Below are 17789 nucleotides of genomic sequence, written 5' to 3' on the forward strand. Positions count from 1 at the left end.
CAAGATAAAGATTAATTGATGGTTTTGGTTTCGAGGCTCGAAACGTCTCCCGATGAGTTTAGTGGAACATAAATTTCAAGTAGACTACACTGCTCAAATGCGTAAATATTATGTTACTGTCAAAAATTGGCACAAAATATGAAGGAGACCAATGGAAGTACTACTAGCAACCCATGATTTAACTACTCGCATGCGCGTAGTGGAGTAGTAATGTCTTTATTCCGCCCTCACGTCCACTCAATTTGAATGCGCTGTATTAATTGACCATCAATGAAGTGAAGGACTTTACATGCGTCAAATTATCACATGGGGTGGATCTTGGTACAAAATTGCATCCGCCCCTGTACCCATGTGTGCATGCGAGGGAATGAGTGTGTGCGTGGCGTGCGTGCACATCTTTGCTTCGTGCATGTACCGCCAGTGTGGCTCTGGGAGGACAAGTACATTCTTCTGGAACCAGCCACACGTCACTGTGATCAATCCACACAAGGAGGTCGCGACAACGCCTCCACATGTGACACGTGGCTTCATGAACTGTAAGAGAGGCACTGTGTAGCGTGCCATTGGAATTCTAATTTACTTGTTTCGCACATACTCGAAGTACTAGTAAGGTACATGTGCATTGCACCCATCAGATTTTGCAACGTAAATATGAATAAATACCACACTATAGCATGTAATCTCTGAGTCATATATACCAGATGTAGACCTTCGTTTAATTCTTATAGTTCATCTCACTCAAAATCAATTAGTTTTTATAAAAAAGCTAGGGCCTCTTGGATTCGTAGGATTTCCAAAACATGGGGTTAGAGTGGAATGTCATCTTGAATCCTACATGATTGTACGAGTGTTTGATTGTGCACAGAAAAAATGCAGAATTCTTTCAAAGAGGTTTGAGTGGATGGGATGTTTCCTATGAAGTCTAGTGCAAATGAATTATATGGAAAAATTCCTATGGTTTACAATCCTACGAATCAAACAACGAAGATAGGAAAAATTTGTAAGGATTAGAATCCTCCAAAATTCCTTTGAGAATCCTTTAAATGAAAGAAGCCCTTAATCTATTTTATGATTCATGGAATTGTGCATTATAAAGCATAAAGTAACAACAAATAATGGCAATTCAACTACAAAAAAAGTTTGGGCAGTTGAGGGAGTCCTGGATTAAGGGGTCCTCAGACAGCCGGACTATATGCTTATGCCGGACTGTTGGACTATGAAGATACAAGACTGAAGACTTCGTCCCGTGTCCGGGTGGGACTCTGCTTTGTGTGGAAGGCAAGCTTGGCGATTCGGATGTGTAGATCTCCTTCTTTGTAACCGCCTCTGTGTAACAACAATCATAATCATAGGCTAGCTTCTACAGTTTAGCCTCTACGATCTCATGGTAGATCAACTCTTGTAATACTCATATCATCAAGATCAATCAAGCAGGAAGTAGGGTATTACCTCCATAGAGAGGGCCCGAACCTGGGTAAACATCGTGTCCCCCGCCTCCTGTTACCATTAGCCTTAGACGCACAGTTCGGGACCCCCTACCCGAGATCTGCCGGTTTTGACACCGACATTGGTGCTTTCATTGAGACTTCCACTTTGACGTCGGAAAAAGGTTTGATGGCTCGCCTTGTTATCAAGGGCAACATCACCTCTGGGGGAGCTTTGGCTTCAGGCCAAACCATCCGACTAGGCGGCTTCCTTATGACCGCCCGTTCGGCGGTCGCGCCGACGATGACTTCTCAGGTCATCAAAAACAACCTCCGCATCATCTCGGAATACACCGAGCGGATGGATCCAATGGAGCTCTCGTCCTTGAACGATCTCTTGGATCGCATCGCCGCCTTGGGAGTCGCTACGGACTATGATCAGACTGGGCTTAAACCCGATCAAAGAGAGATTGACTCTCCGCCGGTCACCCACTAGATAGCGGTGGTGGAAGAACAACACGGCGATTCTTCTTCTGTGCTGAAGAAATACTATGTCCAGATTGCCGAGCTCTCCGAGTCGGATACCCATTCACTGGAGGACATGACCCAAACCCCGAACTTAGAATCGGGCGCCGGGCCTGAAAAATTGGGCAACATCTTGGAGCCCAAACTACCAAGCTCGTAAGCTCCTCTGCCCCTAGGTCTCAGATCGGGTCAGGGTTTGGACTTAAATCTACCCACCCACCCAGATACACGTGATCTTTCCCACATTAGAACAGAGCCCCAAGAGACAGTACATCACTTCTGGGCCAGATTCCTCCTTGTAATGAGCAAGGTCAAGGACTGTCGCGAGGAAGACGCGATTTCATTCTTCTGCAAAAATTGCACGGACAGGGGAATCCTCAAGGCCATAAGTCGTCATGACATAGCACACTTTGCTGACTTGGCGGCCATAGTACATAAGTACTGTGCGATGGAAAGCGCCTAGAAAACCCAAACAAAATTTTGGGATCCTCCGGCTCTCACTAAACCCCTCGTCTGAACTAAAAGGGTGCACTCTCGCAAGTCACCCGAACCAATTACAAAGAAACCAAAGCCCACTACGGGGCGTGGAACCGTATTGGAGGGATGGCTTAATAGGCCATGCAAAATTCATAGCACACCGGATACCATACTAACACACAACGTTGAGCATGTTGGATTCTCCGCCAGGTGGCCAAGAGCGGCAAGGATCTCCTCGATAACTATGTCGCAGAGCATCATCCCATAGGAAACAACCATGCGGTTTTGGCTGTCTTCGAGACCTTCGCCTCATATAACAGGTGCAAGAGATCACTCTGCAGCCTCGCCGAAGTCTGCCACGTTGCAGCAATAAATCCATGGAACGACATGGCCATAACATTCAATGCCAGTGACGAACCTCAATTCCAAATAGCTCGAGCACTAGCCGCTTTGGTCCTTAGTCCAATTGTGGACGGCTTCCGGCTTACTAATGTGCTCATGGACGGTGGCAGAGGATTAAACCTCATCTACGAGGAAACTCTCAACAAAATGGAAATAGACAAGAGCCGCATTGAGAAAAGCAGCACGACCTTCTGAGGAATTATCCCTAGTTGGGAGGCACGATGTGCGGGAAAAATCACACTAGATGTGGTATTCGGCACACCGGAGAATTATAGGCCCGAAGAAATCACATTCCAAGTGGCCCCGTTCAGTAGCGGATACCACGCTCTTTTAGGGCGGGATGCATTCACGAGCTTCCAAGCTATACCCCATTACGGGTACATGAAGCTCAAGATGCCCGGGCCCAATGGAATCATCACGCTAGCCAGTTACCTAGACATAACACTCCGTGCCGAAAATAAAACCGCCACCCTGGCCCTTGAGGCATTATCCGAAGCCCTCGCGGCCGAAGAACTGACGGCGCTGCGCTCCACAGTGGACAGGGACGATGTGATACTCGACAAACGACCCACGTTCACCTCTTTCAAACCAGCGGACGAGATAGTCAAATTCCAAGTCCACCCAATGGACCCTACAAAAACAGCATCCATAGGGGCACAACTGAACCCCACAATAGATGCCGCACTCCGGGTGTTCTTGCACGAGAATTGGGACATATTTGCCTGGCACCCTTCAGACATGCCAGGCATCTCACACATGCTGGCCGAGCATAGCCTAAACATATCAAAAGGATACAAGCCGATCAAGCATATTCTTCGGCGCTTTTCCGAACCTAAACGACAAGCAATGGGAGAGGAGCTAGCCAAGTTACTCGAGGCTGGATTCATCAGAGAAATAAAACACCCGGACTGGCTAGCAAGCCTGGTGATGGTACCAAACAAGGACAAATCCTAACGCCTATGTGTTGATTTCAAGAACCATAATAAGGCTTGCCCCAAGGATCCCTTCCCTCTCCCCCGCATCGATCAAATCATCGACGCCACAGCAGGACATGACTCACTGTGCTTCCTTGACGCATACTCCAGATACCATCAAATCAAGATGGCGGAGTCCGATCAAGCCGCAATGGCATTCATCACGCCATACGGCCCCTATCAACGCCATCGGGCTAAAAAATGTCAGAGCAACCTATCAACGCATGATACAGACATGCCTGGAAAAACAAATCGGCAAAACAGTTGAAGCATACATAGACGACATGGTCATCAAGACCAGACACGTCGAATCGCTAATAGACAATTTGAGGCTCTCGTTCGATAACCTCCGAAAATATGACATCAAGCTCAATCCGGAAAAATTTGTTTTCGGTGTTCCTGCCGGAAAGGTCCTGAGCTTCATCATTTCCAATGGAGGAATTGAAGCAAACCTGGCTAAAATCTGAGCTTTGTCACAGTTGGCTACCCCAACAGACCTCAAGCAAATCCATAAATTAACTGGATGTGTGGCTGCTTTAAGCCACTTTATCTCCCGATTGGGAGAAAAGGCACTACCTCTCTATCGCCTTCTTCGGCACACCGAACACTTCAAGTGGACGGATGCGGCTATGGCTGGACTGGAAGAAATAAAGGCCCTCTTGGCCAGCAACCCAATCCTGGACGCACCAAACATTGGTGAACCCATGCTATTCTATATAGCAGCAACACACCAAGTTGTAAGCGCAGTGCTCCTCGTCGAACGAGAGGAGGACGGGCATAAATTCCCGCTTTAAAAGCCGCTATACTACGTATCCACTATCCTCACACCATGCAAATCAAGGTACCCACATTATCAAAAGATAGCATACGCGGTCTTCATGGCATCCCGGAAACTACGACACTACTTTCAAGAGTGTTCAATCACGGTGGCCTCCAAAGTACCACTCAACAATATAATAAATAACCGTGATGCCATGGGCCGGATTGCTAAGTGGGCCATCGAGCTCCTCCCGTTCGACATCATATATAAACCAGGCGAGCCATTAAGTCGCAAGTACTGGCTGACTTCGTCGCAGAATGGACAGAGGCCGAACTCCCTAAAGAGTACGGCGCATACTCCAATTGGATAATGCACTTCGACGACTCCAAGATGCTGGCTGGACTGGGAGCGGGCGTTGTCCTGACATCCCCCACCGGAGATACGGTCCAATAAGTACTCCAAATACTATACACAGACTCCAACAATGTGGCCGAATACGAGTCTCTGTTGCATGGTCTTCGGATGGCAGTCTCCATGGACATCCAACGCCTAGAAGTGCGCGGGGATTCAAACCTCGCAATATCTCAAATAAATGGAGACTTTGACGCCAAGGATCCAAAAATGGCGGCCTACCATAATGCCTTCCTCAAGATGTCAGCTCGGTTCGAGGGGCTCGAATTCCATCATGTGGTCCGAGAAAACAACCAAGCGGCAGATATCCTTTCCCGCATCGGCGCCAAGAGCGACCCCGTCCCACCTAATATCTTCTTGGAAAGGCTGTTCAAGCCATCCGTGGTGTGGCAAGGGGAGACCGGCAATACTAGTCCGGATCTGACCACAACCCCAGATACCGAACACACTGACATAATCGGAGGCTCCGCCATCGAAATAACACCTTCAGCCCACGTAATCATGGTTGTCATCGCCCTGTGGACCGAACCCTTCTTAGCCTACCTAAATAGGCAAGAACTCCCCGAGGACCAAAATGAGGCACGTTGCATTGTGCGGCGCTCCAAAGCCTATAAGGTCCACGAGGGAGAGCTTTATAAGAAAAGCGCCACCGGTGTGCTGCAAAGATGCATCTCCGAAGAGGAAGGGCAACAGCTCTTGGCCGAAATTTACATTGGACTCGGCGGCCACCAGGCCGCAGCTCGGACCCTTGTAAGCAAGGCCTTCCCTACAGGTTTCTAATGGCCGACAGCCCGAGAAGACGCACAGGATCTCATCCAACATTGCGTCGGTTGCCAACTTTTCACCAATCAGAGCCATATGCCCCCTACAGCTCTCCAAACAATCCCCATACCTTGGCCCTTTGTGGTATGGGGGCTCGATATGGTCGGACTCCTTAAAGGAGGAAGCCATAAGAAGAAATACTTATTGGTCATGGTGGACAAGTTCACCAAATGGATAGAGGCCAAACCAGTTAAATCGGCCAAATCCGGATAAGTGATAGACTTCATATCAGAGGTTGTACACTGTTACGGTGTCCCCCACAGCATCATCACCGACAATGGCTCAAACTTCATAGCCGATGAGGTGAAAACTTGGTGCGGCAACATGGGCATCAAGCTCGATTACGCCTCTGTCTATCACCCCCAAACAAACGGTCAAGTTGAATGAGCAAACGGTCTTATTATGAGCGGAATAAAATCCAGACTAGAGCGATCCTTGAAGGAGTTAGATATGCACTAGGTCGAGGAGCTCGACTCCATACAATGTGGACTGCGGACCACGCCGAATCACACTACCGGATACACACCATTCTTCATGGTGTATGGCGTAGAGGCGGTATTACCCTGCGATATTATTCATGACTCACCTCGGGTGCGCATGTATGAAGAGAGAGAAGTCGAGCTCGATCAACAGGACAATCTAGATGCCCTGGAGGAGGAGCACGATGTCGCAAAAGCCCGTTCCGCATTCTATCAGCAACAGGCTCGAAGGTATCAAAGCAGAGAAGTACGGGCCAAGACTTATAATATTGGCGAACTCGTTCTACGCCTACCAGAGAAGAAAAAGGACAAGCTCAAGCCCAAGTGGGCGGTTCCCTTCATCATTGATAAGGTTCTCACCAGAGGAGCGTACCACCTGCGTGATGCATCGGATAATCGATTAGAGCCAAACCCATGGAACGCGGCCAGACTCCAAAGATTCTACGCCTAAGCGCCGGACTCTGTGTTTGTCTCCTTACCTTCGCCCTTTTAAATTACATCCTCTCTCTTTTTTCCTTATTTCTTTTTAACATGGCCCTAGAAGGTTTAAAGTGTGACTCGTTTACACAATTTTGACGTGCTATGCGCGCTAACTATACCTGGGGGCTTCTTACACAGAAGCTTAATATAACTATTTACTGGGCTTCATGCCCACTGCATATGTGTAACTTTCCCATATGCACCTTTTCTTCGCCATTATATGCATCGATATGACTTAAGTTTTGGCCAAGATGGGTTGCCTAGCTCCTGTGTTTATGCCCTACATTCCCCTTTGTTTGGCTAGGGCATAAGGGGAGCACCTCTGCGATTGTTACGGTCGGGTCAGCCGGATGTGTACCTCAGACTAGGTGAAGCCAAAAGTTAGCGTTCTTAAGGGAATATTCGGTCGGTGAACAAAAGATGTTTTTTACCTATTACAATATAAATCCCCAGATGTTTTGTATCCCGCGTCTCTATTCGCAGTTCAGACATGCACATTAATGCATGCGTACCAAGGGAAAGGAACCCTTAACGGAACTATTCTCTCTAGAAGATGTTTCTTACTATCCATGTAATATAACATAACTAGTTGGGTACTTGTCTATTCAAGCACTTATGACCCCTACGCCTGGTTTCCACGCCTACCCCGGTTTACATAACTGAGCGGATTCGGATACACTTCGGACTGTCGGGTCTAGAGGTTGAAGCGAAAAGTTCCGCCATGACAAATGATTTACAATCCGGCTAGGGACAAAATACGTCCACTGAAGTACATAGTCACTTAGACTAACTAAATTCTTCTTCTATACCATCCAACAGGCTGTCTAGCCTACAATCCTGTTGGGAATACTTTGCGGCTAATCCTACTTGGTCATATACCAGACTAACGGGAATTTCCTTCCCATCTGACCCTACAGGACCGACCAGGGCCATTTGATTCGGACCCACCTTGGTGTACCGCTGTCACATCCCTAGTTCTGGTATGACCTAGACTAGCTAGTCATTTGTGCATCATGTTTATATTCCATTTAAATTTGAAATGAGGATTGGTGGAACCCTCAGAATCATTTTTGAAAATGACCCAAATAAAAATTTCTCCAAAAGGGTCCAAGAAAATGCTCATGTTGCTCTCTGAAAATATTGGACAGAGATAAAAATCAAACCAATATTTTTAAGAGCTCATAGGTATTTATTTTGGGCATTTGGAATTAAGGCATATATATTTGCTTTGGATATTTGCTTTGGATATATATTGTTATATATATAAAATATTGTCCAAAAATTATGCCACCTGTTGGGGAGCTCTGGAATAATATAGCTAGCCCCTGCAAAAATTGGCATAAGGTAATAAAATGATTTAATATTTTAATTAAATCAAAACAAATGTCAGAAAATTAGAAAACAAAAAAATAAAAGAGGGAGACTTACCTGGGCTTCTTACCTGGCGCCTCTGGCCCAGCAAGCCAGCCCAGCCCACCACCGCCGTCGTCCTCCTGGCGCCAGTCGGCCAGGCGTGTGGCCGACGCACGCGCACGGGCGGAGCGCCACGCCACCAGCTCGCCTGCCTGCCTACCCTGCCAGCGCGACGCCGCGACGCTTCTTCTCGGTGCCGCCCCGATCCCCTGGCCTCACCCCCCTCTCTCCCGTGCTTTTCCCCTTCTCCCTCTCTCTCACCCGAGCATCACCGTCGCCGCCGTCCATAGCCACCGTGGCCTCGGCCACTGTCGCACCTCCCCGACACGCTTCCCAGCTCCGCCGCGACCCCCTCTCCCTCCTCACCGAGCAAAGCAACCGGGCGAGCTCCGCTTCATCGCCATCGCCGTCGTCTTCAAGCTTCGGCCGACGAGATCGCCGTCGTCGCTCCGGCTGCCCCAAGCCCTCCCCGAGCTCGCCGACGACGCCGTTGGATTCGCTGTGAGCCCCGCCGTCGAACCCCCCCTTCTCCCCTGCCTCCCCGTGCCCCGCAGGCCGATCCCGCTCGCGCCCGAACTCCGGCCACCGCCCAAGTGGTCGCCGCCGTCGATTTAGGCCGTCTCCGGTGAAACGGAGGGTACGAGTGGATGCGCGCGAGTCCCAGCTTCCCGCGCGTGCCCTCCGCTGCTCGACTGGGCGCCGGAGTGGCAATCCCGCGTCCTCCGCCGCGTTTGCTGCCGGCGGCGGCTAAACACCGGCGTGTTAGCCCAGTTGACCAGGGGGTTTGACCTCCCCTGGCTCAATGACAATTGGGGCCCGTCCCTGCTAATTCTAGTTTAGGATTAGTTTAAATTTAATTAACCTCTGTTACTTAACCATGACACTGTCGGGTGGACCCCATGTGTCAGATTTGACCTGGACAGCCGCGTTGACCCGCTGATGTAGTGATGACGTCATGCTGGCGCAATAATATCATTTCTAGATTTAAATTAAATCAGGAAATTCCAGAAATTGTTTTAAACTTCAAAAAATTCATATCAATTCAACCGTAGCTCAGATTAAAATAATTTATATATGAAAAATTATCAGAAAAATGCAATCTTTCCATCTGTACTAGGTTCATGCATGACAAACCAACTTATACTTGCTGTATAGGTGAAAACACATTATGGCATATATAAGAGCTTACTTTGGAGATGCATTTGAGCTTATGGTTCAAATGGACTTCAAACCAAATGATTACTAGTTGCACTAGCTCAAACATCATCACATCTACATGCCATGTTCATGCATCATATTGTTGCATATGATTGTGTATTGATTGCCGGCACCGTTCCCTCTCGATAGGTCCTGCTCCGGAGCCGTTCCAGAGTACCTGTCTGTGAAGCAGTGCCTCCCTTGTTGATTTACCAGGCAAGCAAACCCCCTTGTTCATTCCGATAAAATCCTACCCTCTCGCTCCTGCTCTCAGTTATTGCATTAGGACAACAACGATTCATCTGCTACTTTGTGCTGCGGTAGTTGAACCCATTCCTCTGCATGACCTGTCATTGCCACAGTAAATAGTTGAAACCCACTAGCATGTGTAGGAGTTGATTGAAGCCATTGTTGTGTTCCTACCATGCTATGCCTGCTATTGCTTAGAGTTGTGTCAGGTCTGATTCATTGGGAATGAATTGGAGTGTTACGATATGTTCTGGTGCTGAGAGTTAAGTGTGTGAACACGATTTGGTAAAGGTAGCGGTGAGAGGCCATGTAGGAGTACATGGTGGGTTGTCTCACTGGAGCCGTCCTTAAGCACTGAGTTCTATGTATGTTGTCCAATGACTCGATACTACCACACATTGGGATCCTTAATTGACTCTCTCGACTTATTAACCAACTTGATCTCTGTCCAGGAGTCGCAACTAGTTTCTGGTGTTTGTAGGTAGTGTTAGTAGTCTACCAAGTGGCACCCGGCCAGGTGGGCTTGGGACAGACTAGGCACAAGTGGCACGGTGTACCAAGCGTAGATCCATCCGGCGAGGTGGGCTTGGGAACCCTGCACACATCGTTTGGGGCCGTGAGTGAAACCCCGGCCGGATCTCCTTGCGGATGGAACCCGAATAGGCGATAAACCTGGATTAGAGTCTTGTGTGGTCAGTCAGGTCGTGGCCGACTCCCTCGCTAGGCTTCCGCTTGAAGGTTGCCGAGATACATGACGTGTACATGGCGGTAAGTGGCGAGAGCGTGTGTGAAGAAGTACACCCCTGCAGGGTTAACATGATCTATTCGAATAGCCGGGTCCGCGGTTATGGACTTCTTGGATGCTTACATGGTACATAGACAACTTGAAGTGGATACTCTAAAAAGCTCAAGACAAGTGTGAGTGCTATGGATGGCCTTCTCGTAGGGAGATGGGGATGAATCCATAGTGGTGTATTGTGTGGTGATTAGTGGACTCGTGTGCGCCATATCACCTCAAGAGTTTCTAGTAGTCGTAGAACAGGATAGCCACAGAGTCAAAGCTGGCTTGCTGCAACTAAACCCCACATTACCCTCTTGATACAAATGCATGTATGATAGGATCTGATGTAAGTCTTTCTGAGTACCTTTGTACTCATGTTGCTTTATTTATGTTTTTGCAGCGGAGACTTCGGTCTTGTTAGTGTTCTCGTGGACTTCGACTAGTAGCTAGTACCTCAGCTACGATCTTGATCGGACGTTGTAGATATTCAGGCTTTCAGCCTTTTTCATTTATAGATGTCTGTACTCAGACATGTTATGCTTCCGTTTGTTGCTTGATTGCTCTGAATGTTGGGTCATGTGACCCCTGTTTGTAATAAATGCTATGATGGCTCTTCTGAGCCCGTATCTATATGAGTTGTTGAGTTATGTTGTGATGCCATGTTGTACAGCACATACTTGCATGTTATGCGTACGTGTAATGTGTATTGCTATGTGTGGGATCTGACTATCTAGTTGTTTATCCTTAGTAGCCTCTCTTACCGGGAAATGTCTCCTAGTGCTTCCACTGAGCCCTGGTAGCTTGCTACTGCTCCGGAACACTTAGGCTGGCCGGCATGTGTCCTTCTTCGATCATGTGTCTGTCCCTTCGGGGAAATGTCACGCGATGAATACCGGAGTCCTGTTAGCCCGCTACAGCCCGGTTCACCGGAGTCCTGTTAGCCCAGTGCGACAGCCTGGATTCACTCGCTGATGACCGACACGTTCGATGCTGGGTCATGGATGCCTGTCCCTGTAAGTTTGTGCCACTTTGGGTTTACGACTAGCCATGTCAGCCCGGGCTCTTATCATATGGATGCTAGCGACACCATCATATACGTGTGCCAAAAGGCGCAAACGGTCCCGGGCAAAGGTAAGGCGACACCCGTGGGGATACCGTGCGTGAGGCCACAAAGTGATATGAGGTGTTACATGCTAGATCGATGTGGCATTGAGTCGGGGGTCCTGACAGCCTTGGTATCAGAGCCTGACTGCCTGTAGGATTACCAAGCCAAACCGGTCGAAGTTGAGTCTAGAAATTCTTTAGTTATGTAAGGGGATTGATTGTGGGAAGGAACGTAAGGCTCTTTTACTCCTTATACCTCATGGTCTTCTGATCTGAGTCATCCTATCTTTTCTACGGGGTTAAGGAACTAGGCTTTCTCTTCTGTCTATCAGGATCACGTGTTACTACTCCGTAGTCCCATAGGATTGGTTGATCAGAGTCATACCCCAGTTTTGAGTATTTCCGATGTAGTCTGTTTTGTATGATCTCAGAACCTTGAGTAATGCTGATGAGTATGTTACCACCCCATTTTTAGTAGGATGTCTCATTCTGAGCATTTTACTGCCGTTATGCTGCCGGAATTTCCCTAGGAGTTCGAGAGATACTAATTCCTTGTCCTACATTCTACAATCGATAGTTGATGCTGACTCCGTCCCTGGTTTCGTTTCTCAGGATGTCATCAAGTTCTATTGTTCGTAGCCAGAACCACGGAGATGGTAGGGATGAGGATCCTCCCGACCAGCCTTCGTTGACAGAGTTCATGTTAGAGATGGAGAGGAGCAAGCGTGAGTCTAACCGCTTGTTGGCACGTATCGAGGAGAACACCGCACATCAGTTCAAAGGATCTGTGACCATTCATGACTTTATCCGCTTGCACCCACCCACCTTTCATCATTCCATCGAGCCACTCGATGCAGATGACTAGCTCCGTAGCATCACCCATAAGCTGCGTTCCGCGAACGTAGCTGAAGATGACAAGGTCACTTATGCCACATATCACCTGGAAGGTCCTGCTAGTCTTTGGTGGCAGAACTATGAGGCTATGCTTCCAGCTGGCCAGATTCCTACTTGGAGGGATTTTATTGAGGCTTTTCGCGAGCATCACATTCCTGAAGCCCTCATCGATCGCAAGAGAGAAGAGTTCTGTAGTTTCACCCAGGGTAAGATGGCTGTTGATGCCTACAGTAGAGAGTTTGAGAACCTTGCCCGCTATGCTTCAGAAGAGGTGTCCACGGACGCCAAGAGGCAGGCTAGGTTCCGGAAGGGTCTCAACCCCAAGTTGCGTCGTGATCTCCACCTGCATCATTGTGATACATTCCAAGCCCTTGTGAACAAGGCCATTAATGCAGAGACAGCTCAACTCACTTACGAGGAGTCTCGTAAGCACACTCGTGATTTGGGATCTTCCTCCGGTTCTAGCTCTTAGAAGCGCCGGATTTGGGTTCCAAACTCCGCTCCTCCACCCAGGTCTATTGGTGGACCGCCTTCCAATGCAGGTCCACATCCTACATCCAAGATTTGTTACAAGTGCGGAGAGCCAGGCCACATTGCACGTATTTGCACTCAGACCAGAGCTGCTCGACCCCAGCCCGAGAAGTCTATTGGCCATGGTAAGCCATCACGCAAGATGATCAGTGCCAAGTCAGCTTCCACTGAACATGGACGTGTGCATCATGTCTCAGCTAAAGCCGCTCATGATGATCCAGATGTCGTTCTTGGTACACTCCTTGTCAACTGTCATCCGACATCGGTTTTGTTCGATACTGGAGCATCTCATTCCTTCATTTCTGAAAGCTATGCCCGCTTGCACGACATGTCATTTTGTGATATGCCCTCCCCATTACTTATTCAAACTCCTGGATCCAGATGGCAAACTTCTAGGATAAGTTATGGCAATGAAATCCTTGTTGACAGACTTGTATTCCTTGCTTCCTTGATATCTCTCAAGTCTTCGGATATTAACATCATCTTGGGTATGGACTGGATGATAGCTCATCATGCCAAGATTGATTGTTTCACCAGATCTGTTCAGCTTACACATCCATCTGGCAAGATAGTCACTGTCTCCACCAGAGTTGGAAAGCATCAGCTCTATTCCCTTAATGCCAGCCCTCTTCCAGACCTTGAAGATATCCCGGTAGTCCGTGACTTTCCGGATGTCTTTCCAGAGGAACTGCCAGGTGTTCCGCCTGACAGAGATGTAGAGTTCGTCATAGATCTTATCCCAGGAACTGCTCCAATCTCTAGGAGACCCTACAAGATGGCACCCTTAGAACTAGCCGAGCTTAAGAAACAACTTGATGAGTCCTTGCAAAAGGGTTTCATCCGTCCTAGTTCTTCTCCTTGGGCTTGCTCCATCCTCTTCGTCAAGAATAAGGATGGTACGGACCGTATGGTTGTAGATTATCGTCCCGTTAATTTGGTCATGATAAAGAACAAGTATCCGCTCCCCAGGATCAACGACCTGTATGATCAACTCGCTGGATCCTCAGTCTTCTCCAAGATGGGTTTAAGGTTAGGATACCACCAAATCAAAATCAGAAACGGGGACATTCCCAAGACAGCCTTTGTTACTCGTTATGGTTAGTACGAGTACACAGTAATGTCCTTCGGTCTAACCAACGCCCCAGCCACATTCTCCCGCTTGATGAACTCGATCTTCATGGAATACTTAGATAAGTTCGTCGTGGTTTACCTCGATGATATTCTTATTTACTCGAAGAACGAGGAAGACCATTCCGAACATCTTAGACTTGTTTTAGAAAAACTCAGAGAGCACCGCCTTTATGCCAAGTTCTCCAAGTGTGAATTTTGGTTGCCAAAAGTGACCTACCTAGGCCACGTAATCTCTGGTAAGGGCATTGCTGTCAATCCCGAGAGAGTTCAGGCTGTTCTCGATTGGACTCCACCTAAGACCGTTAAACAAGTTAGGAGTTTCCTTGGTCTAGCCAGCTATTGTCGCCGCTTTGTTGAAAACTTCTCCAAAGTAGCCAAACCCCTCACGAAACTTCTCAAGAAAGATAAAAAGTTCGAGTGGTCCCCACAGTGTGAGTACAGTTTTCAGGAACTGAAAAGACGCCTGACTTCTGCTTCCATACTTGTGCCACCGGATTTCACTAAAGACTTTATTATCTACTGCGACGCCTCACGACAGGGACTAGGTTGCATTCTTATGCAGGATCGTCATGTGATTGCCTATGCATCTCGACAGTTGCATCCACATGAGGATAATTATCCTACACATGATCTAGAGCTTGCAGCCGTAGTCTATGCACTCAAGACCTGGCGACATTACCTCCTTGGTAAACGTTGCGAGATCTACACCGATCACCAGAGTCTCAAGTATATCTTCACCCAACCAGATCTGAACCTTAGGCAACGACGTTGGTTGGAGTTAATCACAGATTATGATCTAGGGATTACCTACACCCCAGGCAAAGCCAATGTCATGGCTGATGCGCTAAGCCGTAAATCCTATCGCAACAATCTCATGTTGCAGCAAGGCCAACCCCTTCTCCATGAGGAATTCTGTCAGCTTAACCTTCACATTGCTCCTCATGGATTCCTTTCTACCTTGGTGGCGAAACCTACTCTTGAGGATCAGATCGTAACTAGCCAGCAATATGATACGGGTATTTCTCGTATCAAGGATAACGTTAAGAAGGGAGTTGCTGGTAGTTTCTCTGTTGATGCTCGAGGTGTTGTTTTCTTTGGAAACCGCCTGGTGGTCCCCAAGAAGCAACATCTTCGACAATTGATTCTCAAGGAGGCGCATGAATCTCCTCTCACGATTCATCCCGGTAGCACTAAGATGTATCAGGACATACGCCAGAGGTTCTGGTGGACTAGGATGAAGAGAGAAATCGCTGAGTTCATTGCCAAATGTGACATTTGTCGTCGCGTTAAGGCAGAGCATCAAAGACCTGCTGGCACCCTTCAACCTTTAGCTATTCCTGAATGGAAATGGGATAAAGTTGGTATGGACTTCATCACCGGCTTTCCTAGGACCAAGAGAGGGAATAACGCAATCTTCGTAGTCGTTGATCGTCTTTCCAAAGTGGCTCACTTCCTTCCTGTTCGAGAGAGTATCACCGCTAGTCAGCTTGCTGACTTATACATTTCTCGAATAGTATCACTCCATGGTGTTCCACTAGAGATCAATTCAGACCGCGGCAGTCTTTTCACTTCTCATTTCTGGGAGAGTTTCCAAACTGCCATGGGAACCCATCTTTCCTTCAGTACCGCTTTCCACCCTCAGTCGAGTGGTCAGGTGGAACGGGTCAATCAAATTCTCGAAGACATGCTTAGAGCTTGCGTTATCTCATTCGGTATGGATTGGGAGAAATGTCTTCCTTTTGTCGAGTTTGCTTACAACAATAGCTATCAATCCAGCCTCAAGAAAGCTCCTTTTGAGGTTCTCTATGGACGAAGATGTCGAACACCTTTGAACTGGTCAGAAACCAGTGAAAGACAATTCTTTGGACCGGACATGATCTAGGAGGCAGAAGAGCAAGTTCGCACCATTCGTGAGAATTTGAAAACAGCCCAGTCTCGTCAGAAAAGTCAGTATGATCGTCATCATAAGGATATGACTTATGAAGTTGGCAAAAAAGCTTACCTTCGGGTTACTCCTTTGAAGGGTACCCATCGTTTCGGTATCAAGGGCAAGTTGGCTCCTCGTTACATTGGTCCTTTTCGCATTCTCGCTAAATGAGGAGAGGTTGCCTACCAATTGGAACTACCCCCACATCTTTCTCGAGTTCATGATGTCTTCCACGTCTCTCAACTCAGGCGTTGCTTCTCGGATCCCATCCGCGGAGTGGACCATGAAACGCTTGATCTCCAAGATAACCTCACATACCGAGAGTACCCGGTTTGCATTCTTGATCAAGCAGAGCGTGTTACCCGACGTCAGAACATCAAGTTTCTCAAAGTCCAGTGGTCTCATCATTCCGAGAGAGAAGCTACTTGGGAGCAAGAAGATCGTCTTCGACTGGAGTACCCCGCTTTCTTTCCGTCGACCCCTGAATCTCGGGACGAGATTCTTTCAAGTGGGGGCGAGTTGTCACATCCCTAGTTCTGGTATGACCTAGACTAGCTAGTCATTTGTGCATCATGTTTATATTCCATTTAAATTTGAAATGAGGATTGGTGGAACCCTCAGTATCATTTTTGAAAATGACCCAAATAAAAATTTCTCCAAAAGGGTCCAAGAAAATGCTAGCCCCTACAAAAATATTGGACAGAGATAAAAATATTGGACAGAGATAAAAATCAAACCAATATTTTTAAGAGCTCATAGGTATTTATTTTGGGCATTTGGAATTAAGGCATAAATATTTGCCTTGGATATATATTGTTATATATATAAAATATTGTCCAAAAATTATGCCACCTGTTGGGGAGCTCTGGAATAATATAGCTAGCCCCTACAAAAATTGGCATAAGGTAATAAAATGATTTAATATTTTAATGAAATCAAAACAAATGTCAGAAAATTAGAAAACAAAAAAATAAAAGAGGGAGACTTACCTGGGCTTCTTACCTGGCGCCTCTGGCCCAGCAAGCCAGCCCAGCCCAGCACCGCCGTCGTCCTCCTGGCGCCAGTCGGCCAGGCGTGTGGCCGACGCGCGCGCACGGGCGGAGCGCCACGCCACCAGCTCGCCTGCCTGCCTACCCTGCCAGCGCAACGCCGCGACGCTTCTTCTTGGTGCCACCCCGATCCCCTGGCCTCACCCCCCTCTCTCCCGTGCTTTTCCCCTTCTCCCTCTCTCTCACCCGAGAATCACCGTCGCCGCCGTCCATAGCCACCGTGGCCTCGGCCACTGCCGCACCTCCCCGACACGCTTCCCAGCTCCGCCGCGACCCCCTCTCCCTCATCACCGAGCAAAGCAACCGGGCGAGCTCCGCTTCATCGCCATCGCCGTCGTCTTCAAGCTTCGGCCGACGAGATTGCCGTCGTCGCTCCGGCTGCCCCAAGCCCTCCCCGAGCTCGCCGACGACGCTGTTGGATTCGCTGTGAGCCCCGCCGTCGAACCCCCCCTTCTCCCCTGCCTCCCCGTGCCCCGCAGGCCGATCCCGCTCGCGCCCGAACTCCGGCCGCCGCCCAAGTGGTCGCCGCCGTCAATTTAGGCCGTCTCCGGTGAAACGGAGGGCACCAGTGGATGCGCGCGAGTCCCAGCTTCCCGCGCGTGCCCTCCGCTGCTCGATTGGGCGCCGGAGTGGCAATCCCGTGCCCTCCGCCGCATTTCCTGCCGCCGGCGGCTAAACGCCGGCGTGTTAGCCCAGTTGACCAGGGGGTTTGACCTCCCCTGGCTCAATGACAAGTGGGGCCCGTCCCTGCTAATTCTA

This window comes from Triticum dicoccoides, chromosome 1B, assembly GCF_002162155.2.
Source record: "Triticum dicoccoides isolate Atlit2015 ecotype Zavitan chromosome 1B, WEW_v2.0, whole genome shotgun sequence".
Classification (NCBI taxonomy): domain Eukaryota; kingdom Viridiplantae; phylum Streptophyta; class Magnoliopsida; order Poales; family Poaceae; genus Triticum; species Triticum dicoccoides.